Source organism: Giraffa tippelskirchi, chromosome 8 (assembly GCF_054371585.1).
Source record: "Giraffa tippelskirchi isolate mGirTip1 chromosome 8, T2T-mGirTip1v1.2.pri, whole genome shotgun sequence".
Lineage (NCBI taxonomy): Eukaryota > Metazoa > Chordata > Mammalia > Artiodactyla > Giraffidae > Giraffa > Giraffa tippelskirchi.
Genome location: NC_137282.1, coordinates 19,776,543 through 19,787,370, shown reverse-complemented (window position 1 = coordinate 19,787,370; position 10,828 = coordinate 19,776,543).

The following is a 10,828-nucleotide window of genomic DNA, read 5'->3' as shown; positions in this document are numbered from 1 at the left end:
GAGAAAATGGCAATCCACTCCAGTATTCTTGCCTGGGAAATCCCGTGGACAGAGGAGCCTGGTGAGCTACAGTCCACAGGGTCACAAAGAGCAGGACGTGACTGAATGACTGAGCCTGCACGCCACCTGCACACAGGTAGTGACGTTTTCCGGTGCAGCCCAGACACAGACAGTCATCCCCCCACCCTCGTACGCATCTCTCAGGAGGAAATAAAATTCATATAAACACCCCCTTTCACGCCCCCTCATTTATAGCAAGCCCCCCACACATGAAGGGAATGATTCCAAACTGAGATTCTTTCCGTATGAGATGCAAACCAATCTGCAGTGAAACGTGAAGGGAGACTGTAATTTCCTGACCCAGCACCACTAAAGCTCAGCAAAGCCATCACATTAGCTTGTTTGCATGTAATTGTATAAACACAGTTTGCCCAGTTCAAAGCACTTGGAAGTATTTCATTATGCCTTCGTCCTGGCTGGGCGACACTGATCACGTGCCAGGGCTGAAAAAATAACCAGCTCGCCCATGAGCTAGGGATGATGTGGAGGAAGGCAACTGGACCAGAGTCTTTAGCGGCTTGTCACCAGTGTGATTGTACTCTCCCAGGAGGCACGGTGACCGTGCGCTTGGCTGTGGACACTGAGCATCACCAAAGGGCATAGGTCCTCCTCACTTTCTCCCCACTAGCTCCTTACAGGTCGAGTTGAATTTGGTTTCACCAGTATGCACTGGAGGGAGGCCCTGTGGGGAAGGTTCAGGCATAGGAATCAGGCCCAGACCCTGTGCTCAACGAGTTCAAGTTCCTAAAGATGAGAGAGGCATGTGAACAACGAATTCTGAGACAGAAGTGTGGCCGTGATGGCCACAGGAGTGCTAAGTAGCATAAGAAAGGGGATATCCTGGGAGGCTGCAAGGAGCGGGTAGCATTTAGCAGGTGAAGGCGTTTCTGTGGAGAGGAACCTTTCTAAACAGCTTGAGCCAAAGGCTTGTAGCCGGGTTGTGAGAGTGCAGGGCCTGGGGCCAGAGGAGGGTAATCCAGGGTGAGAGTGAATATGATGGTCTCTGATCACGAGAAAATCATCTTTCTGCAGAGGCCCGGCCTGCCTTAGCTAGCGCTGAATCTCCAGTGCGAAACAGCACCCAGTACCTAATGAGTGCCCAGTAATTTTACATTGTTTTAAATTGAAGTCTAGTTGATTTATAATGTTGTGTTATTAATAGTTGTAGGTGTGTGTGCTCAGTCGCTCAGTTGTGTCCGACTCTGCGACCCCATGGACTGTAGCCCGCCAGGCTCCTCTGTCCATGGGATTCTCTAGGCAAGAATACTGGAGTGCCCTCCTCCAGGGGATCTTTCCAACCCAAGGATCGATCCCATGTCTCCTGAGGCTCCTAAATTGCAGGCAGATTCTTTACCACTGAGCCCAGGGAAGCCCCAGTTTTAAGAGTACTGCAAAGTGATTCAATTTTATCTCTCTATATTTGTGTGTGTATATATACACACATACACATATATAAATTCTTTTTTAGATTCTTTTCCCTTGTAGGTTGTTACAAAATACTGAGTACAGTTCACTGTACTCTACTGCAGATCTTTGTTGGTTTCCTGGGATGCCCAATAATTGAATGAAGGAATCCTAGGAAAGGGGTATTGCTGCAGCCGGGTATTAGGGGAAACATGCAAGGATCCATTCTAGGTACTTCTCGGGAAGGGTGGGGCCCAGGGGAGGGGTGCCACTTTAAGAATATACTTGGACTGGAACAGTGGAGGTGACTCCAGGAACCCACAATTGTCTTCAGATCCAGTTGCAGGGGGTGTGGTCCCTGGCGTGCTCTCCTGCATTGTTTGGCTAGCTTCCTCTGCTTCAGCCAGGCCTGTGCTCCATCTTTTTTTTTTTTTAATTAATTTTTATTGGAGTATATTTGCATTATAATGTTGTGTTATAATAGTTTCTACTGTACAACAAAATGAATCAGCTGTATATATACATATATCCTCTCTTATTTTGAATTTCCTTCCCACTTAGGTCATCACAAAGCACTTAGAGTTCCCTGGGCCATACAGTAGCTTCTCAATAGTTATCTATTGATTATTGTTGTTGTTCACTTGCTAAGTCACCCTCCATGAACTGCAGCATGCCAGCCTTCCCTGTCCTTCACCATCTCCTAGAGTTTGCTCAAACTCATGTCCATTGAATCAGTGATGCCATCCAACCAGGTCATCCTCTGTCATCCCCTTCTCCTCCCACCTTCAATCTTTCCCAGCATTAGGGTCTTTTCAAATTAGTCAGTTCTTCGCATCAGGTGGCCAAAGTATTGGAGCTTCAGCTTCAGTCCTTCCAATGAGTATTCAAGGTTGATTTCCTTTAGGATGGACAGTAGTCCAAGGGACTCTCAAGAGTCTTCTCCAGCATCTCACTTCAAAAGCATCAATTCTCGGTGCTCAGCCTTCTTTATAGTCCAACTCTCACATCCCTACATGACTACTGTAAAAACCATAGTTTTACATGGACCTTTATTGGCAAAGTGATGTCTCTCCTTTTTAATATGTGGTCTAGGTTTGTCATAGCTTTCCTTCTAAGGAACAAGCATCTTTGAATTTCATGGCTACAGTCACTGTCCACAGTGATATAGTCTCAAGAGTGTATATAAGACAATCCCAGTCTCGCAGTTCATTCCACCACCTCCTTTCCCCTTTTGGTGTCAATACATTTTTTTCTCATCATATGTGCCTCTGTTTCTGTTTTGCAAAGATCATCTTAACCATTTTTGTAGATTCCTCATATATACGATAATATGTTAACATATGATACTTGTTTTTCTCTTTCTGAGTTTCTTCACTCTGTATGACAACCTCTAGGTCCACACAGTTCAGTTCAGTTCAGTCACTCAGTCATGTCTGACTCTTTGTGACCCCATGAATCACAGCATGCCAGACCTCCCTTTCCATCACCAACTCCCAGAGTCTACCCAAACCCATGCCCATTGAGTCGGTAATGCCATCCAGCCATCTCATCCTCTGTCGTCCACTTCTCCTCCTGCCCCCAATCCTTCCCAGCATCAGGCTCTTTTCCAATGAGTCAACTCTTCGCATGAGGTGGTCAAAGTATTGGAGTTTCAACTTCAACATCAGTCCTTTCAATGAGCACCTAGGACTGATCTCCTTTAGGATGGACTGGTTGCATCTCCTTGCAGTCCAAGGGACTCTCAAGAGTCTTCTCCAGCACCACAGTTCAAAAGCATCAATTCTTTGGCACTCAGCTTTCTTCACAGTTCAACTCTCACATCGATACATGACCACTGGAGAAACCATAGCCTTGACTAAACGGATTTTTGTTGGCAAAGTAATGTCTCTGCTTTTAAATATGCTATCTAGGTTGGTCATAACTTTCCTTCCAAGGAGTAAGCGTCTTTTAATTTCATGGCTGCAATCACCATCTGCAGTGATTTTGGAGCCCCCAAAAATAAAGTCTGACACTGTTTCCATTGTTTCCCCATCTATTTCCCATGAAGTGATGGGACCAGATGCCATGATCTTAGTTTTCTGAATGTTGAACTTTAAGCCAACTTTTTCACTCTCCTCTTTCACCTTCATCAAGAGGCTCTTTAGTTCTTCTTCACTTTCTGCCATAAGGGTGGCGTCATCTGCATATCTAAAGTTATTGATATTTGTCCCGGCAATCTTGACTCCAGCTTGTGCTTCTTCGAGCTCAGCATTTCTCATGATATACTCTGCATATAAGTTAAATAAGCAGGGTGACAATATACAGCCTTGACGTACTCCTTTTCCTATTTGGAACCAGTCTGTTGTTCCATGTCCAGTTCTAACTGTTGCTTCCTGACCTGCATACAAGCTTCTCAAGAGACAGGTCAGATGGTCTGGTATTCCCATCTCTTTCAGAATTTTCCACAGTTTATTGTGATCCACACAGTCAAAGGCTTTGGCATAGTCAATAAAGCAGAAATAGATGTTATTCTAGAAATCTCTTGCTTTTTTGATGATTGAGAGGATGTTGGCAATTTGATCTTTGGTTCCTCTGCCTTTTCTAAAACCAGCTTGAACATCTGGAAGTTCACGGTTCACATATTGCTGAAGCCTGGCTTGGAGAATTTTGAGCATTACTTTACTAGCGTGTGAGATGAGTGCAATTGTGTGGTAGTTCGAGCATTCTTTGGCATTGCCTTTCTTTGGGATTGGAATGAAAACTGACCTTTTCCAGTCCTGTGGGCACTGCTGAGTTTTCCATATTTGCTGGCATATTGAGTGCAGCACTTTCACAGCATCATCTGTCAGGATTTGAAATAGCTCAACTGGAATTCCATCACTTCCACTAGCTCTGTTCGTAGTGATGCTTTCTAAGGCCTGCTTGACTTCATATTCCAGGATGTCTGGCTCTAGGTGAGTGATCACACCATCGTGATTATCTGGGTCATGAAGATCTTTTTTGTACAGTCCTTCTGCGTATTCTTGCCACCTCTTCTGAATATCTTCTGCTTCTGTTAGGTCCATACCATTCCTGTCCTTTATCGAGCCCATCTTTGCATGAAATGTTCCCTTGGTATCTCTAATTTTCTTGAAGAGATCTCTAATCTTTCCCATTCTATTGTTTTCCTCTATTTCTTTGCATTGATCGCTGAGGAAGGCTTTCTTATCTCTCCTTGTTATTCTTTGGAACTCTGCATTCAGATGCGAATATCTTTCCTTTTCTCCTTTGCTTTTCGCTTCTCTTCTTTTCACAGCTATTTGTAAGGCCTCCTCAGACAGCCATTTTGCTTTTTTGCATTTCTTTTCCACCTGTCTCCTGTACAATGTCACGAACCTCTGTCCATAGTTCATCAGGCACTCTGTCTATCAGATCTAGTCCCTTAAATCTATTTGTCACTTCCACTGTATAATCATAAGGGATTTGATTTAGGTCATACCTGAATGGTCTAGTGGTTTTCCCTACTTTCTTCAATTTAAGTCTGAATTTGGCAATAAGAAGTTCATGATCTGAGCCACAGTCAGCTCCCGGTCTTGTTTTTGCTGACTGTATAGAGCTTCTCCATCTTTGGCTGCAAAGAATATAATCAATCTGATTTCGGTGTTGACCATCTGGTGATGTCCATGTGTAGAGTCTTCTCCTGTGTTGTTGGAAGAGGGTGTTTGCCATGACCAGTGTGTTCTCTTAGTAAAACTCTATTAGCCTTTGCCCTGCTTCATTCTATACTCCAAGGCCAAATTTGCCTGTTACGCCAGATGTTTCCTGATTTCCTACTTTTGCATTCCAGTCCCCTATAACAAAAAGGACATCTTTTTGGGGTGTTAGTTCTAAAAGGTCTTGTAGGTCTTCACCGAACCGTTCAACTTCAGCTTCTTCAGCGTTACTGGTCAGGGCATAGACTTGGAATACTGTGATACTGAATTGTTTGCCTTGGAAACGAACAGAGATCATTCTTTCGTTTTTGAGATTGCATCCAAGTACTGCATTTCGGACTCTTTTGTTGACCATGATGGCTACTCCATTTCTTCTAAGGGATTCCTGCCCACAGTAGTAGATATAATGGTCATCTGAGTTAAATTCACCCATTCCAGTCCATCTTAGTTCGCTGATTCCTAGAATATCGACGTTCACTCTTGCCATCTCCTGTTTGACCACTTCCAATTTGCCTTGATTCATGGACCTAACATTCCAGGTTCCTATGTAGTATTGCTCTTTACAGCATCGGACTTTGCTTCTATCACCAGTCATCCACAGCTGGGTATTATTTTTGCTTTGGCTCCATCCCATCATTCTTTCTGGAGTTATTTCTCCACTGATCTCCAGTAGCATATTGGGCACCTACCGACCTGGGGAGTTCATCTTTCAGTGTCCTATATTTTTGCCTTTTCATACTGTTCACAGGGTTCTCAAGGCAAGAATACTGAAGTTGTTTGCCATGCCCTTCTCCGGTGGACCACATTCTGTCAGACCTCTCCACCATGACCCGTCCATCTTGGGTGGCCCCATCCAGTATGGCTTAGTTTCATTGAGTTAGACAAGGCTGTGGTCTGTGTGATCAGATTGGCTAGTTTTCTGTGATTATGGTTTCAGTGTGTCTGCCCTCTGATGCCCTCTCGCAACATCTACCGTCTTACTTGGGTTTCTCTTACGTTGGACGTGGGGTATCTCCTCATGGCTGCCCCTCCTGACCTTGAATGTGGAGTAGCTCCTCTAGGCCCTCCTGTGCCCGTCCACTCACATCTCTACAAATGACCCAGTTTCATTCTTTTTTAAGGCTGAGTAGTATTCCATTGTAAATATGTACTACATCTTCTTTATCTATTCTTCTGCTGATGGACAATTTAGATTGCTTCCATGTCCTGGCTATTGAAAATAGTGCTGCAATGAATATTGAGATGCATGTGTCTTTTTGAATTGTGGTTTTCTCTGGGTATATGCCCAGAGGGATTGCTGGGTCATATGGTATTTCTATTTTTAGTTTTTTAAGGAACCGCCATACTATTCTTCATAGTGATTGTGCGAATTTACATTCCCGCCAACAGTGTAGGAGAGTTCTTTTTCTCCACACCCTCTCCAGCATTTATTGTGTGTATACTTTTTGATGATGTCTATTCTGATTAGCGTGAGGTGATATTTCATTGTAGTTTTGATTTGCATTTCTCTAATAATTAGTGATGTTGAGAATCTTTTCCTGTGTTTGTTAGCCATCTTTATGTCCTCTTTGGAGAAATGTCAGTTTAGATATTCTGCCCATTTTTTGAATTTTTTTTTTTTTTTAATATTGAGCTCCATGAGCTGTTTGTATATTTTGCAGATTAATCCCTTGTCAGTTGCTTCATTTGCTGATATGGTCTCCCATTCTGATGGTTGTCTTTTCATCTCATTTATGGTTTCCTTTGCTGTGCAGAAGGTTTTGTTTAATTAGGTCCCACTTGTTTATTTTTGTTATTGTTTTCATTACTCTAGGAGGTGGGTCAAAAAAGATCTTGCTGCAATTTGTATCAAAGAGTGCTTCACTTATGTGTTCCTGTAAGAGTTTTATAGTATCTGTTCTTACATTTAAGAGTTTTCAGTTTATTTTTGTGTGTGGCACTAGAGAGCATTCTAATTTCATTCTTTTACATGTAGCTATCCGGTTTCCCCAGCACCACGTATTGAAGAGACTGTCTTTTCTCCATTGGATATTCTTGCCTCCTTTGTCATACATTAGGTGACCATAGGTGCATGAGCTTATCTTCCCCCTGATTTTTGTTATTTTAGCCTTCTGTCTTTTGGAGGGATTGCTCTGGGTCTGCATAAGTCACTTATTGGTTAAAAGTTGTGCTTCCATGTTGTAATTATCCTCCAATTAAAATAAGTTAATTTTAAAAAGTTGTGCTTCAGCCCCTCCATCAGTTACATTTTTACTTTTACTGCTGGGTGTTACATTTTACCTTTACTGCTCAGCTGCCAGCTCAGCTCAACCTAGCTTGTAGGTTGTAATCCTACTTCGGGGAATTTACACTTTGGATGTTCAGCCAGGGACTAGCAGCTTGGATTTCCCTCTCTGATCACTCCTGAGAGGGTTCCTCTTGCACACGATGTCTTCAGGCTCCCAGGAGTAGTGTGATTTTAGATACGAGCCTGGCTTCCTAGGAGTGGATCTGGGTTGGGATACTGACTGTTCAGTCCAGATTCACTCAGAGGCTGTGTCTCAGCCTGTGGCACCAGTGAAGCTTCTGCCCTGGGTTAGTGGGCCTGCCTGTGGCTTGGGGATGTTCTGAAGCCTCCCCCATGTCCTGCTCTGACCACCCCTGAGTGGTGTAGCCCAAGCACCCCCAGAATTGACTGTGATCCCCAGAGGACACTTCTGGGTTCTTTGTCTGGTTCTGGCAAAACTTCGGGCACTCTGCTGTTTGAGTTGCATGGTGGAACCACTGGCCTCCTTTAGCGCTCTCCCCCAGGTCCCCATTGCTGAGGCAGGCAGCTCCCCTGGCTCTGTTCCTGAGAAGGTCAGTCTGGTCAGGCGGAGCTGTGGAGACCTTCAGCTGTATGGCTCCCCTTTCCCCTGGAACTCAGGGTGAGGACCCTGTTTTTCTGGGAGTGACACCCCTGCTTCACAGCTGGGCACTGAGGGTGGCAGAAATGGTAGCTCTGTCTTCCTGGCTTCCTCTCCTGGAGTGGAATCTCTACCCTACCTGAGAGCTGGGGCAGGGGCACTCTCACCCCCGTACCCTTGGCCCATCCTGCCTGTGGTGGAGCTTCAGCCCACGAGCCGAAGGAGGCCCTGTCTCTTGGTCCCTCTTGCCTGGAATAGAGCTTCTGTGATAAAGCCCTGGAGAGGTCTAGAGATGCGGGCAGCCAGCTCTCCCCAAGGTGAAATCGTAGCCCCAGACAGCTGTGAGGGGAGAGACCATCTCCATCTTCTTGGCCACGTTTGCCCAGAACAGAGGACCCACGATATGGAGCTGTGGGCGGGGCTGGGGGTGGGGTTTGGGAGGTCAGGGCTCAAAGGTCACAGATGCTGGCTGAGCTTATATTTAGTGCATTTTCTTGAAGGACTATTTCTCCATTTGTTGTATGTCCTCAGGACAGTTTTTAGAGATTTTAAAATCATTGTGGGTTTGTTTTCTTATTTTTTCAACCATTTTCCCCACTTTGTATTGCTTGACAGAATTTCCACCAGCTCAGATGGCGTCTTGACCTATTTTTTGGAGCAGGAGAGAAAAGACTGACTGTATCTCTGGTTGCCAGGCATTACCTCTACCCCTCCATGTTCTCTGGGCACATGGCCTGTACCGAGCTTCATTTCATGCCATGATTTCTCAAGGACCGAGTGACTATAAAACAAAGCCATTTGTTCTGTTCAGTGTGTATCAAATCGGTTAGTGAGATTTTGTTTTCATTTCTGATGAGTGAAACATGCGGGTTCACTTTTGGCTTCAGCAAAATATCCAGAGAAAAAGCGTTATACCTGTAAGAGCTTCCTAAAACATATGCACATTCTCACAAACTGAATCTCCCCAAATTTCAGAGTTGTATTTATATGAACAGTTTGGCTGTATTGAAACATTTAAGAATGCAGATCTTACTTTGAATTTCAAATTTAAGAAATACTCATTTTCTAACCATCATTCTTCTATAATCTTTCATTAAAGTTTTCTAGCAGAAATTTTAAAACTAGGGGAAGTATTTTGTGGTGCAGGGAGGTCCTTCTGATGTACATGGAAATTGCGTGATTTTTCCATGGGCAGCGTTAGACCAGACTGGGTCCCTCCGTTACGTTACCCAGATGCTCACGTATACCATCTTCATAATTTTTGCCATCTAGTCACCATTTTTTCTGTGTACCACCTGCACTTATTCACTTAATATTTTTCTTTCTCATACATTTGAAGTGTTTCTTTCTAAAAGCATTCATTTTTTAAAAAAATTATTTGCCTGCAGTGGGTCTCAGTTGTGGCATGTGGGATCTTTTCTTTTAGTTGTGGCACGCGGGACCTAGTTTCCTGGCCAGGGATCGAACCCAAGCCCCCTGCATTGGGAACTCGGAATTTTAGCCACTGGACCACCAGAGAAGTCCCTAAATACATTCGTTTGTAAAGCAACTGTTTTATCACTAGTGGGAATAATCAATTAGTAAATATGATGAAGACATAACTGTTAAAAATTCTAGTTAGATACTAGTTTCATGCTGAAGCTGAAACTCCACTACTTTGGCCACCTGATGCGAAGAATTGACTCATTGGAAAAGACCCTGATGCTGGGAAAGATTAAAGGCGGGAGGAGAAGGGGATGACAGAGGATGAGATGGTTGGATGGCATCACCGACTCGATGAACATGGGTTTGGGTAGACTTCAGGAGTTGGTGATGGACAGGGAGGCCTGGCGTGCTGCAGTCCATGGGGTTGCGAAGAGTCAGACACGACTGAGCAACTGAACTAAGTTAGTCCTTGTGTTTAGAATGAAATTCACTCCATGCTAAATTATTTGTGTTTAAAGATGGAGAGGTTATTTCTTTTTCAAAGTTTATTTTTGGCTGAGCTGGGTCTTCACTGTTGCATGTGGGCTTTCTCTAGTTGCAGTGCCTGGGCTTCTTTCTGCATTGGCTTCTTTTGTTGCAGAGTGCAGGCTCTAGGTGGAGAAGGCAATGGCACCCCACTCCAGTACTCTTGCCTGGCAAATCCCATGGACGGAGGAGCCTGGTAGGCTGCAGTCCATGGGGTCGCAAAGAGTTGGACATGACTGAGAGACTTCACTTTCACTTTTCACTTTTATGCATTGGAGAAGGAAATGGCAACCTACTCCAATGTTCTTGCCTGGAGAATCCCAGGGACAGGGAAGCCTGGTGGGCTGCCGTCTATGGGGTTGCACAGAGTCGGACATGACTGAAGCGACTTAGCAGCAGCAGCAGCAGGCTCTAGGGTGTTTAGCTTCAGTAGTTGTGGTTCCTGGGCTCTAGAGCACAGGCTCAGTAGTTGAGGTGCACAGGCCCAGTTGCCCTGTGAATCATCCCAGACCAGGGATCAAACCTGTGTCTCCTGCATTGGTAGGTGGATTCTTAACCACTGGAGCCCTTGAATAAGGTATTTCTTACTTGAGCTTAAATATTCAAATAGGGTTTCTAATACCCGATGAGTTTTCTCATGGGTTCAAACCCATATTTTAAAGGGTCATGTGCTTTCTACTCCTCTTCCAATAACTCCACACCCCTCCCTACTAGGTGCAACCATGCAGGTTTGGCCAGGTGATATTCTTCCTCCTTCCAGGACTGCTGGGTAACAGTCATGGGCAAGGGAAACCCCGAGCATTTGAACCTACCATTTGTGGGACACTGTGCATTCAAAGCAAACCAGGAATCTACTTC